Here is a 12696-nt window from a genome sequence, read left to right on the forward strand (position 1 = left end):
GGAAATATTTTTGATTTAAAACCTTAAGACCGACTTAAAATTTTAAGTCCGACTGAATAGTGAATTCCGCCGATAATTCCCCATGAACCGCGAAAAAGTAGCGCGGCGCAGGTTAGTCAGAGGGAACCTTGAAATCCCTCCATGTTCTTGTGCAAGCTTAAGCAAAATCATGGCGTTTTTCGCTAGGGCAGGGGGCCAACCCCGCCTGGACCGGAGTCATAATGTGAATTGTGGAAATATTGCGATACATTTACTTATTCATTGTGCGGGAGGGGTGGAAAAAAATGTCACTGCACAAAAGACGGAACCCCGTGATTGCAGACGAAATGTATAACCCGAAATCTCTTGAATAGGCATACCTAAGTGTTGCCGTTTGGTGAGATTTCTTCTGACATACATACATAAGATTCTATATAGAGGAATTCTTTGTGCTGAACCGTAGAGAAAATTGATCAAATAAAACGCACAATGAAGTACGCAATAAAATGCCAAAAAAAAGAGGGGAATATTCATCCGAGATGTGTTTAGTGTATAGGAGGGTATATTGGAGGTAAGAAGAAGGGAAAGGAAGGAAAATTTTATCCCGTAAGGGGATTTACTTCCGCACTGAGGATGGTGTGGGAAAATCTATTGATTGAGCTTTCGCTTAATGTCGTTAAATTGGATAATCAAGTGACTTCTTATTTAATAAAATTACATTAAATAGCCCCCCATCCTCCCCTCTGGGGTGGTGAAAAATTTCACTTCGTCGGGAAAACTAAATTAAGGAAGAACTTTTGCTCTGTGTGTGTACACTATTGGAAAGTTTTCCAAATATTTTCTCAATAAACATTCCACGATGGGATGGCCACAAGATAAGAGATAGTTGTTGAGCTTCTCAGTGCTCTCACGTTAAAGACGACGAGTGGAAATTCCAAAGTGAAAAATTTCTTCTACAAGAGATTGTTGTTCCTTGGCAGGGGTGAGAGCTTTTAGCTGCTCTTTTTAATCAATTTATGCAAATATCGATTTTATACATTTTATCACTCACACTAAGGAAGTTTCTCTTAAAGCTCACAAGAGAAGCTTTTCTTGTTTGAATATATTTGTTCTTAAAGTTTTTTTTTTGGGGGAAATGAATAAGTGGATGAGTGGAGGAACTTTAGGTACACCAAATGGCGTTTTAAATAATGCATAAAAAGATATTCAATGAATTAATTGAAAAACTTCGGAGGAAAAGGCACATGGATGGTGGGAAAATGTGCTACATGAGTCACATCAAAATGCACCCCATGGCGGAAAAGCTATATATGGAGAGAAATTGCAAATCTCCATTTTAATATCACCTTCCTCCGTTTTCACGGTCTTGTGGATTCAACATGAAATCTCGAGCATATCAAGGAATTATCTGGGTGAGATCGCATCTCTGCCATTCACCTTCCGCCACATTGAAAAGGATGTCTCCACACTACCGTAGAGCAGATTCTTCTTGGGTGGCAAAAATGGAAAAGCCACCACGCCGCGCATACCCAAAGTAAGGGAAAATTGGAATTGACTTTAGTGGCATAATTTGGATGTTTTTGTGCATCTGTCACAGTCAATTCCACACCAAATGGATACAATATTTCTCACAGAGAGTGTTTAGCCCCTCAGACTCCCACGGAAGGTAACATGTGCGTGGTTCGAATTGATGGCTGCAATATCTGCTTTCGGCATTGCCACCCTCACCCCATCACCGTCAACTACCCCCCACCTCCCTGGAAAAGCCCTCAGAGTGGGGAAGGATAAAAATTACACCATCGGTCTGTACGAGTGTCAATTTGTGGCATCATTAATATTGTTTACTGTTTTCTCATTGTGGTGCCAAATGCAACCCTCACAGTCACGCAGATGATTCAACCCCTACATATCCCCACAGCATCCCCTTTTTCATGAAAGAAAAAACTCCATCTCTTTCGCATTGCTGCAAATTCATTGAATCAATTGCCATCTAAAGAGGATCATTCACTTTCTTTTCTTTTTTGGGAATTTAAAGAAAAAGAAAATAAAGGGATGAAAGAATTTTGGGGGGGTAAGAAAACCTTCAGTTGTACCATTTTTCATTGAAAACGATGGAGGATTCGAAAAAAAATTCATTGACGAACATTCCTGATGTGCTTTAGGGGAGAGTGGCTCAAAGCCAACCCTATAGCGCTTTTTAAAAATATATTTTTTTTAACGTAATTTACTGAAATGATGCTTAACCCTCGCATTGCCATGAAAGGTAGGTGATCGATCCCAGGGCTTTAATTCGAGCTATTACGCCCTAATTCTTAGAGAATTAAAACCCATCTTTTTGGAATAAATTCCTTGGTTATCAGAGAAGATTGTATAAAAATTTCAGGTCGATCCGACCACTAGAAAAAAAGTTATTAACAAAAATGTAGGAAGTGGAAATTCTAAATTTAGTGTAACGGCCAAATTTTTCCATTTTTTTCTTCTCATTTTCACTCTTGGTCTCTTTCTAGACGATTCTAACCTCAAAAAATCATTGAAAAAATCATCAAAAAATCAATTTAGAAATTATTTTTGTGTTATAAAATGGATAAAAGACTTCTTAGGGTGTACCAAGGAGTCTATTAATGCACATTTAATCGAAAGAATTTGCTATTTTGCGAGGATTTCTATGGGGTCGGTTAGCCCATGGCAATGCGCGTAAGTTTTTCGGTCATGGCGTATGGACGGTTAAATAAATTAAAAAAAAAAAACAGAAAAAACATAGAATTTAAAATAATTATTTTTGTACAATAGAGCTTGATGATGGCAACGAATCTGTCGAGATGTTACTGGAAAGAGGTTGATCAATTGAAAGAAAGCAACAGAAATAAACTTTTAACCCTTTCGCGTCCATTGGGTCTCCCTAAAAAATATTTTAAAAACTTTTTTCTGTCATAAATAACGATAAAAAATTTTATATTTTGAATTCAGTTTTCAGAATGAAATGCCCAGTGGTATTCCTCACATGACGTTCCGATGGATTTCTTTGTATTTCATCAGGTTCACAAATTATAAAAAAATAAGAAAAAGAAAGATTTTTTTTTAAATTTTTTGTATTATTTATTATCTTTTCTTATTATTTAAAATGTTCCATAAAAATTGAAAAAACGTTAAACACGCGTAAGAGTATTTAGTCTAAATTACCAAAAATACAAATTAAAAAAAATCTCTTAATCCATTTTAAAAATCATTGACTAATTTTTAGCGTTAAAAGGGTTAACATGACAAAATCCCCTATTAGGTAACTAATAATTAATTTATTTTAGTTATTATTTTAACATTTATGCAATATTCAAAAACAAAATTGTTTATTTAATTTAATATGATTGGAAGAGATTAATATATTTATTTAAATCCCATCTATTTGATTAATGAGATACAAATCAATAATTTATAATATTTTTCTGTGGGGAAAGAGAAATGATGTGCTCAATATTCTGCAAACTAAAAGCAAAATCTCTCTTTGGTGTAAAGGGTGCAAAGATATTAATTCTTTGAATGAAAGGGGAGTATACATAGCGTGTGGCTGTGCATGAGGAAGGCCTCAAAATTGTGGTTTATAAAATGTAAAGATTAAATGAGGTTCTATCGGTTAATTAATCTTTGGAGTATTCTTCCTTTGAATTATGGTATGTTTATAGCCCACAACTCCCACAAAATGTCTTCTTGAACATTCGTCTTCAAATTAAATCAGATGGTTGTGATGGTTTTATAAGAAAACTGCTTACAAAGGAATGTCTCGCATGTTCTCTCCGTAATTATCTGCATGGGTATGACAAGGGGGTAGATTGAATGTCCTCTCTGCAGAGTCCAGGAGATTCTTCCGTGTGTTTGCTGCAGGTGAGTTTTTTTGTGTCTTGTTCTATTGCTTGGGGGGATGCTCTGCAGGCGGAAAACTCCTCATGGGGTGCTCTCTCTCTCTGTGGATTTTCTCTCATTTGCGCGCGCATTTCCGTGTAAGAGAAAAACTTCCCCTTATGCTTTTGCAGCGGCGACAAAACAACCCCACTGTGTACAGATGAGAATCCCAGTGTCGGGTGTTTTGTTGTGAAAAGCCATTCTCATGCGGAACTCTCATTCAGTGCGGCTTTCACCGTTCGCCGGTCTACACAAAATCCTGGTGGCATTTTTCGCGTTTTACGATTTATCAAATTTTCCGTGTTTGCGATTTCCCAGGAGGTAAAACTTTTTTTTTCCTCCTCAATGGTACTCTGTGAATATTCATGCTATCGTGTCATTTATTGCTGCTGGTAGTTGGTTGTTATTTTTTGTGTTTGTCTTACGTATAGCCCCCCGAAGTGCATCGCACATCTGCAGAGTACTCGCGGGGTAATACGGGGTGGAAAGGAGAGGAGACTCAATTGTAAGGGTAGAGAGAGTGGTGAATTGTGTCATCGTAAATTTGATTGCTGCCTCTTATTCTTCATGTCGCAACCAACATACATCCCGGCTCCCCATCAATCCCCCAACAACTGACGAACAGACATTTTTTCTACTCTCCATACTTCTTCTTCGTGCGATTAGGAATTTAGCCGCCCCTCACCTTGTGCTGCGGGGGCCATATAACTTCGCCCATGGATTATTTTCCACTCATTATTATTAAAAGATGTCGCACAATGGAGGACAATAATTTATATGGATTACGTCTCCACCGAGGACTCACAGATTAGTTTCGTTAGCCATAGGCCTCAGCTGTTGGTGATACCGAAGGGACTTGAGAATTTTTTTTTGCCTGTGTTATTTTTCCACAAGGAGATACTTCTGTGCTTGGTGAAAAAAAAGGAAAATTGTTTTTTTTCCTCTGTGCTCTAACCGCAGTTTGTCTCAGTGAGTGGCATGGACAAGATAATAAATTAATTACTCACAGAACCGTCCCGCACGAGAAGAAAACCATTGAAAAGTTTTTTTTCTTTCCAATAAAAATTGCGCCAATTTCCACGAAGCAAAAAAGAATTAGCGCAATTTCTGGAGTTGCAGTGTATGTGGTGACACCATTCAGAGGGTGGTGCACTTATTTATTAGTTCACCAAAGGAACGCGGAGTGTTTCTGAGTGCACCAAAGCACAAAAAGGTGGTTTACAGTGTTGGTTGATTGTTGGCTTTTCAGCACGAACACTGCGAGTTATTTTATGAGTGAGAAAATGTCCAAAGTGGTTTAGCCGCCACTTGCAAAATTACGAGCGCGCTGTAACCCTCCCCCAAAGTTCCCTATTATACATACATATGTATGTGGAATATATAACCATCCTCAAACACAATTTAAAGTGAGAGAGAAAAAAGAGAAAAAAATATATCAAGTGGAGTACGCAAAAGTGTTACACATCTTTTGACATCCTTGAGCACGAATTTCCACAGAACGAGCAAAACTTCCTTGGGGACTCGCAATTCATATCTCCGTCTGGGTGAGTATCAATTTGCCGTATTCAAATTTCATATCGTCAAGTTGTGCAAAGTCTATGAGGAAAAAAAACAATTTTTTGGGGTTGATTTACAAACGAGCTCCCAACGCGAGCTTAAAGCTTCAGCTTTAAGTTTTAAATATATAAATCTGTGTGTTTTTGGTTTCACTGTGGCACCCTAAGCAGGAGGGAAACTTTCCGAGGGGGAATGTGTTGAAATATTTTAGGAACTTCTCAAAGGACTTTCAACCTTGCCAGGGGTGTAGCTCAATAGGTATTTTAGTAACAAACTACTGTAAGTTCATGCTGCAGAATTGTGGTTATATGTGCAACATGCGGAGAATGTTTCAAAACTTCTAAATATTTGCTTTATTTTATGTCAAGGTGGTTTAGTTAGAATTGTCCAAACTGAACTCTTAATTCTCATAAACAAAAGGAATAAGATGATTTAACCCTTTAGTGGCCAAACGTGAAGCATTATTTTTACCTGAATTTTATATATATTAATTTAATGCTTTTTCAAGTAAGAATCGCTTTTATTTTGCATTGAATTTTCCTGTTCGTAATTGAACAAGATTTTTATTCGATATATTTTGGGTCTCTAACTTAAATCTCCTGTTCTAACTTACTCAAGATAATTTTTTTCTTACATGTATTGAGCTTGTCTGCCTATTTTTCCTTTATCAAATCTTTCTAATTCTCTTGAAATTAAATTACAAATTAATCTTCTAATATTTCTTCATTTCATTTCTCCTGTTTCTAGCCTTACTTTTGTCTGTTTCTCTTTTCTACAAATTTTTTTGAGAAAATGGGTTAAAAGAAGCATAAAACCGTTTTCTCAAAGTTTGAGGTTAAGTGTTTTCGATAGCATCCAAAATGGCCACCAAACTTCCGCCACATTTGACATTAAGATCAATCAATTTCACAAGAATATTTCACTTACCTTTCTTTTGTATCTATAGCAACAGATTGTGAAAAATTTCCAAGGTAAAACCACAAAATGTCATTTTGTGTGACTACTAACACCTTAACTTTTTAGCCTGATGAGCTTTAAATCGGTCACGCGAACTTCTTATTGGTGTATGATTGGTACTGTCATTTAACAAAACGTAAACAGTGAAACACGCAAGTGTGACGGTGTTTTCTTTACATTTGACTGACAGGTGCTTACACGATGAAAATCCGAGTGTTTAAGGTTGAAATGTATGGCATGTGCAGCATATTTATTTCTTCTCTGGAAGGTTTAATCATTCATTCAGCTTTTTTTTCATACTATTTACACAAAGTTTTGAGGATTAGAAGAAAGACATATATTTCAAGTTGTCAGTCATTATTTAAAAATGTTTCAGACTGAATGTTTCAGTATATTTTTGAGTTAAAAAAAAATAATAATAAAATCATACATTTTCCTTTAAAACAGTAGGATGTTTTAGGTCCTCAATAAAAGTAATAAGAAAATCTTTGAGTAAGAAGATTGGTGGATAATCATGAAGAAATCTTTTAATAAACATTTTGTTTCATTAACCCTTTCGCGTCTGTTAGGTCATACGTTGAAACAAACGTGAAACATTATATTTTCCTCAATTTAAGGTATTTTAATAATTTTTCTAAGTTGAAAATGAAGCAAAACAAGTTAGAGAAGACGTTTAAATGGAGAAATGTTGTCTGAGATCATTCAAAAAATAAATATCGTGATAAAAAATACTGAATGTTTCATGAGGACGCGAAAGTGTTAATTTAGGCTTACTTTATCTTATTTTAACGCTTTTCTTTTACACTTTCATGTAAGTCCTCTTAATTTTCCACAAAATAGATAAAATTATAAGAAAATTAAGGAAAAACTTCTTGTAAGATTCTTATAAATCTATAAAAATTTGTTCAAAAAGAATTCTAAAAGATCTCTTAAAGCTCTTTTTTATAGGAAAAGAGGGATAATGTCAATTGAAATGGACATTAATTGCATTGAATGACTTCATTCTATTTTCCGCAATTTCCAGGAATTTCCTCAGTGCCAAAAATCCTTTTCTAATGGCCAAATAAATCCCTCTCATATGGTTAATCTGGAGCGTATCAAAACACCCCTATTTTCCATGTTATTGTCTTGTTATTTGGCGATTGGATTGCTTGTATCGATTTCTCTTCTCTGCGCGGAGACGTCTTCTTTGGCCAGGGTGTGTGGAAAAAGGGGTTGAACACAAAAACACCTTGATTAGGATTCTCTCCCTCATTCACTAAACCACCCTCGCTTTTCCCCCCACCAAACCCTGTAAGATGTATCCTATTTTGGCATCATTAGGGGTGTACGTTGACTGGGGGGAGGGAGTTAGATTTCGTCTTTTGAGCTTCTTTCAGCGACAAATGCATTTTGGGGGAGAATTTTCGCTCTTGAAATTGGACACTCAGTGTGCTAGAAATGGGGTGGAGTGTACGGGGAGAAAAGCTCAAGGGGCTTCGAATTCAGCTTATATACCAATTCTCTTGGCTGGCTGGATCATGGATGGCAATCGAGGCCCATGCGGCACGTCCCTGAAACGACACAGGAATTACAAGTGTGATGGGAATAACAAAATTTGCAATCAAGCGAGTTTGAAAATCAACCCTCAGCCCATTTGAGGAGGCATCTCCATGGGCGCGAAGGGAATTCTGTGGGTGCACCTAAGGGATGGGAGGAAAATTGTCACAAATTGTTAGTTTCGCTCCACTGGGTTCATCCCCCTCAACGTAAAATTGTTCCCAAAGCAAAAAGCATGGCGTAGAGGGAAAAATGTTTGTTTTTTTTCTGCAATTTTATTGGCTCATTTAATTCAAAGTTTTGAGCCATTTTATTGGCATAAATACACAAAATAGCACACTTAAAAAAAAAAAAATAGGCGGGAGTGATTCTCATGGAAAATTTTGTGATTAATATTGGATGAAATTTTGATATTGTGTTCCCCCCGTCTCACCCTCCGGCTGCGATAACTCTTCATTATGTACCAACTAATTCAATTTGATATATTAACTGTCACACATGGGGGTTTTTGGAGAGCTTTTAAAAATCACTAAATTACATTCATTCGTATTCCAAAAGGTTGCTGTGGAGGTTCGTTAACCCTTTAAGGTCCGCGCCTAAACTGCTGGGCCGATTTTGGAAATTTTGCTATTTTCCAACTCTTTGGGCCTAATTATATGAATTTCAGTCGAAAAAAAAATTTTCCAACTTACGGATTTTCCGGAAAAGCTTTGGGTCAGCATATGACCCAATGGACCGCAAGGGATACAAAACACGGATTTTTGATAATCACAATTAAGAAGCACTCTGTGTCCGTGGCCGGTAATGTTACCCCCAAGACGCCTCGGAAGCACCCTGGGATGAACTACAATGAGATTCAGACCGACCAGAAGTGGTTTGGTCAGGATTTTCAGTGTCATCCCAGGTGAAGGTTCCTCTAATCACACACATTGCCCCGATTTTGTGGTTAATTTACCACTTATTTACCACATATTTGGATAAAACTTCACAGAAGAGTAAAGGAGAATACCTAATCCTCCATCAGTACACATCCCAGCCAGTGATTCTGGCCAGGAAATCGGTCAAATCACTGAAATTCGGGGCCCATTCAGCCACTTCTCCGCACTGTAAACACGCACCTTGTCACGGTTTTGCGTTAAATTTACCACTTATTTACCACAAAATTGCAGAAAACTTAACACAACACTAAAGGAGGATACCCATCCCTCCATCAGAACACATCTTGGCCAGAGATTCTGGCCAGGAAATCACTCAAATCACTGAAAATCGTGGCTCATCCAGCCACTTCACCGCACTGTTTATGTATGGGAAACGAGTTGTCAAAAATTCCGCGTTTTGTATCCCTTCCCGTCCATTGGGTCATATGCTGACCCAAAAAGTTTGGAAAAGCTTTTTGGAAAATTGGTTCAACTTTCAAGGTTCCCATAAAGCAATTTTTTCTTGTTATTTAGTCTATTTATAAGATTCAAGTCGATTTAGACTATCGGAAAATCATAAAATAGAAAAAAATACTGATTTTCAAAGTGATGAAAATCGACCAATTTTTCCCAAGTTTGGTGCAAAAAATCGACTATAAAGGAATTTATTGGACGAATCAAAAAAATATGTCTTGAAAGGTTGATCCTTTAGCTTTATACTGGCGAAGAAAGCATCCAAAAATATTAACTAGAAGTATCTCTAAAAAATCATTTTCGTTTTGGGTCAGGGTATGACCCAAAAAACGTTAAAGGGTTAATTGAAATTTGTAATTCAATTTATTGAGCTTTTTTGTATCTCTTTTAGACAACAACATAATGTTATTTACAAGCAGCTTTTTTTCAATGTAATTATTGACTCGTTTATTTTTACATTAGTTAGAGAGAGGGTCGTGTAATAGAATTATTTCACTGAAGAATATTTTTTACAAGTAGAAATTTTCATTTGGGGACCGCGTCTACAGATGAAATATCGCGCCAAAATGATCAATGTTTCAATACTTTGATGTTTCATAGCGAGTGTGAAAGGGATCATCAATGAAACATGCTTCAAAATGCACGGAATGACGTCACTATTTAATTTTTGTTTTTTTTAAATGGCTGAAACATTCACGCTTATGTTTCTTCGGTGATGTTTAACAAGGTAGTTATGCTTCGTTCATTGAAACAGACTAAAAACAAAATAGTGACGTCATAGTTTACATTTTTAGGGAGACAATTGAAGGTTTTTCTCAGCTTGTTTCAGTGGAAAATGTTAAATCTTTGATGATTTATTATTCTTTTCTGATTCTCTACAGGATTATGCGTTTCCTGAATGTTTCCACGAATGAGAGATTTTCCCACATAATAATGAATAAACTCCCTTTAACCCTTTAACGTCCAACGTGAAACATAAAAACATTGAAACATGCGCTCTTTTATCGCGATTTTTATTCTATGAATTTTTTTAGAGGACTTTTCTCACTCAGAACGTCTTCTTTGACCCCTTATGCGTGAATTTGATGCATTTGTAACATGGAAAAACAATTACATTCATAAATAATTGAAAAAATAAAATGTTTCACGTTTGGGTCGGCGTATGACCCAATAAACCTTAAAGGGTTAATAATTATTGAATTTATTTATTGCCTAAATTAATTCTTTCAAGGAATCTACATTTACTGAAGTGATTTAATGAACTTTTAACTAGAAAAAATAATAAAAATAAATTCACTTCAGTTCTAAATTTCAACCATGATTAAAGCTTAGCAAAAAAACATAAAAATAAATAGAGGTTGTGGCGCACATTTTGAGCAACTTCATATCATTTTGAATCATTGGCATCATGTGATTAAAATTATTTTATTTCTGTCCCAATTAAAATCTGTGCTTTTTCAATTATATAATTTTTCAATTTATTCCACTTTGATCCTTCCGCCCCCTACCCTGTCGAAATATCCAATTTCAGCAATTGATATTATCTCTTTATATGGGAATTTTTCTCTTTCTGTGTGCCATTCAGTTTCCAATCATAAAAATTGAACATCATCCACCCTCTGCCCATTCCCACGCAGTGATGGGCAAGAAAGGGGCCGCAGGGGGGGCGAATACAATTTCGACATTGAAAGTTTCATGTGTAAGATGCACATAAAATGAGGGAAAAACACAAAATTGATTCTTTCTCATGCAAATTTCAGCCGTCATGGGAGGATATGAACGATTTTACCTGTTTTCCTATCCATTTAGCCGCACCGGTAGACGGGAATTTTATTCAACCACGTCTCAACGGAATATGCCGGGTTGCAGGTGGGGAAGTCGCGGAAAACTTTTCATCCTCTCTTTCCGTCCATTTTACCCGGTGCTGTGTCTATTGAAGTGGTTGAGTTTCCCCGTCCCGCGTTTCACAGTTCTCCACCCAAACCACCTCCTGGAGGAAAAAGGTATCTTTTCCGCTTGGGGCGGAAGAATGGGCAACGTATTCAAGTTTCGAATATGGAATTAGGATTCTCGTTCTCCCTCATACAGAACTTCTCTGACGCTCATTTTCCCATTCACCACTGCTTCTATTCACATTTATTTATAAAGAAGAAGTATTTTCCGTATTAATAATTAACTTTAAAATGGTCGCGAGAGGAAATATGAAATTTCATAGCGTTGAAAACATCGAGTGGTTGTTCCCGGTGTTTTGGCTGAAAATCAGCATCTTTTCATGGAAAATTCCCATTCTCTCGGGAAATTCTTGTATACAGATGAAAATATAGGAGAAAATACGCGACATATATAAACGGAAAAACGGAAGAAATTTAGAGTCAGAAATGAGAAAAGAAAGGAATTAAAATATTTTCATTTTCCTCTATTTTCCTGGCCTGCATTCCAAACCCTTTGCACGTTCCTGGTTTTTTTTCCCATCCATACACCATTCAAATTGTGCCAAAGAAAAGTTTTTCAATCAAAGTTGAGCAGATGCGAATTTCAACCTTCACCATCTTCAACATTGCACGGCAGGTCACATTGATTATATTGGATGTCATAATGGAACAGAAGTTTTCCTCCTTTTCCTCGTATTTCTTTCCTTCACACTGACCCAACTTATTTCATTTTCTTTCTTCATTTTGAGGATTTCTTTTGTGAATAAATAAAAGGAAAAGAAGGTGCTTTTCTTACAAAATAAAAATTCCACCACCTAATGAAGAAGAGCTTCCTCGTGGAGCTAAAGGAAATAGAAGGATGGGAAAGAGCTTGAAAATATCCGCTCAGTTGCTAATCTCATGTTTTATGCACGATTTTTCTTTAAATTCCCTAAGAAAACTTATTAAAAAACGAAAATTCTTTAATTTTGTATTTTTTTTTCACTTTGTAATTTATTTTCAATTTAAAGGTAATTTACAATTATTAATTTATTAATTAAAAAATAAATTCTAGTTTCTTTTAATTTATTACATGTCGTGTAAAAATAAATGTCTGCGTATTATACCGCTCTTTTACACGTTAATTCCCCTTTGACACGATATATTCTTCATCTATATCTTTTCTGCATACACTTTGCGAGTAAAATGAATAAGAAAAAAATACAACAAAGCATCAATAAAAAAAAATTAAAAGCTCCATTGATTCCTTGAAAAGCTTGAAAACTAGAAAATTTATTATTGAGGCAAAAGAGGATATAAGAAGACGTAGAAAAAAAATCTGTTAGGAAATAGAGCGTGCAAAAGAGCTGTGGGAAAGTGCATTTGATTCACACTCTAGTCACGAAATTGAATCAGTTCTTGAGGTTTCCTTCCAGGCGTATAATTTTCCATGAAGCTGATCCCCCATA

The 12696-nt window shown here is 36.1% G+C and overlaps 1 protein-coding gene across 1 annotated transcript in view; it reads left to right on the plus strand.

Moving 5' to 3' along the window:
• Positions 1–4097: 4097 nt before the first annotated feature.
• Positions 4098–12696, plus strand: part of LOC129795678 (uncharacterized) — a 115727-nt gene continuing 107128 nt past the window's right edge. The window contains exon 1 of the mRNA XM_055837144.1: positions 4098–5417. The gene's annotated coding sequence lies outside the window, so the exon portion shown is untranslated. The remainder of the gene's footprint in view (positions 5418–12696) is intronic.

Source organism: Lutzomyia longipalpis, chromosome 4, assembly GCF_024334085.1.
Source record: "Lutzomyia longipalpis isolate SR_M1_2022 chromosome 4, ASM2433408v1".
Taxonomy (NCBI): Eukaryota; Metazoa; Arthropoda; class Insecta; order Diptera; family Psychodidae; genus Lutzomyia; species Lutzomyia longipalpis.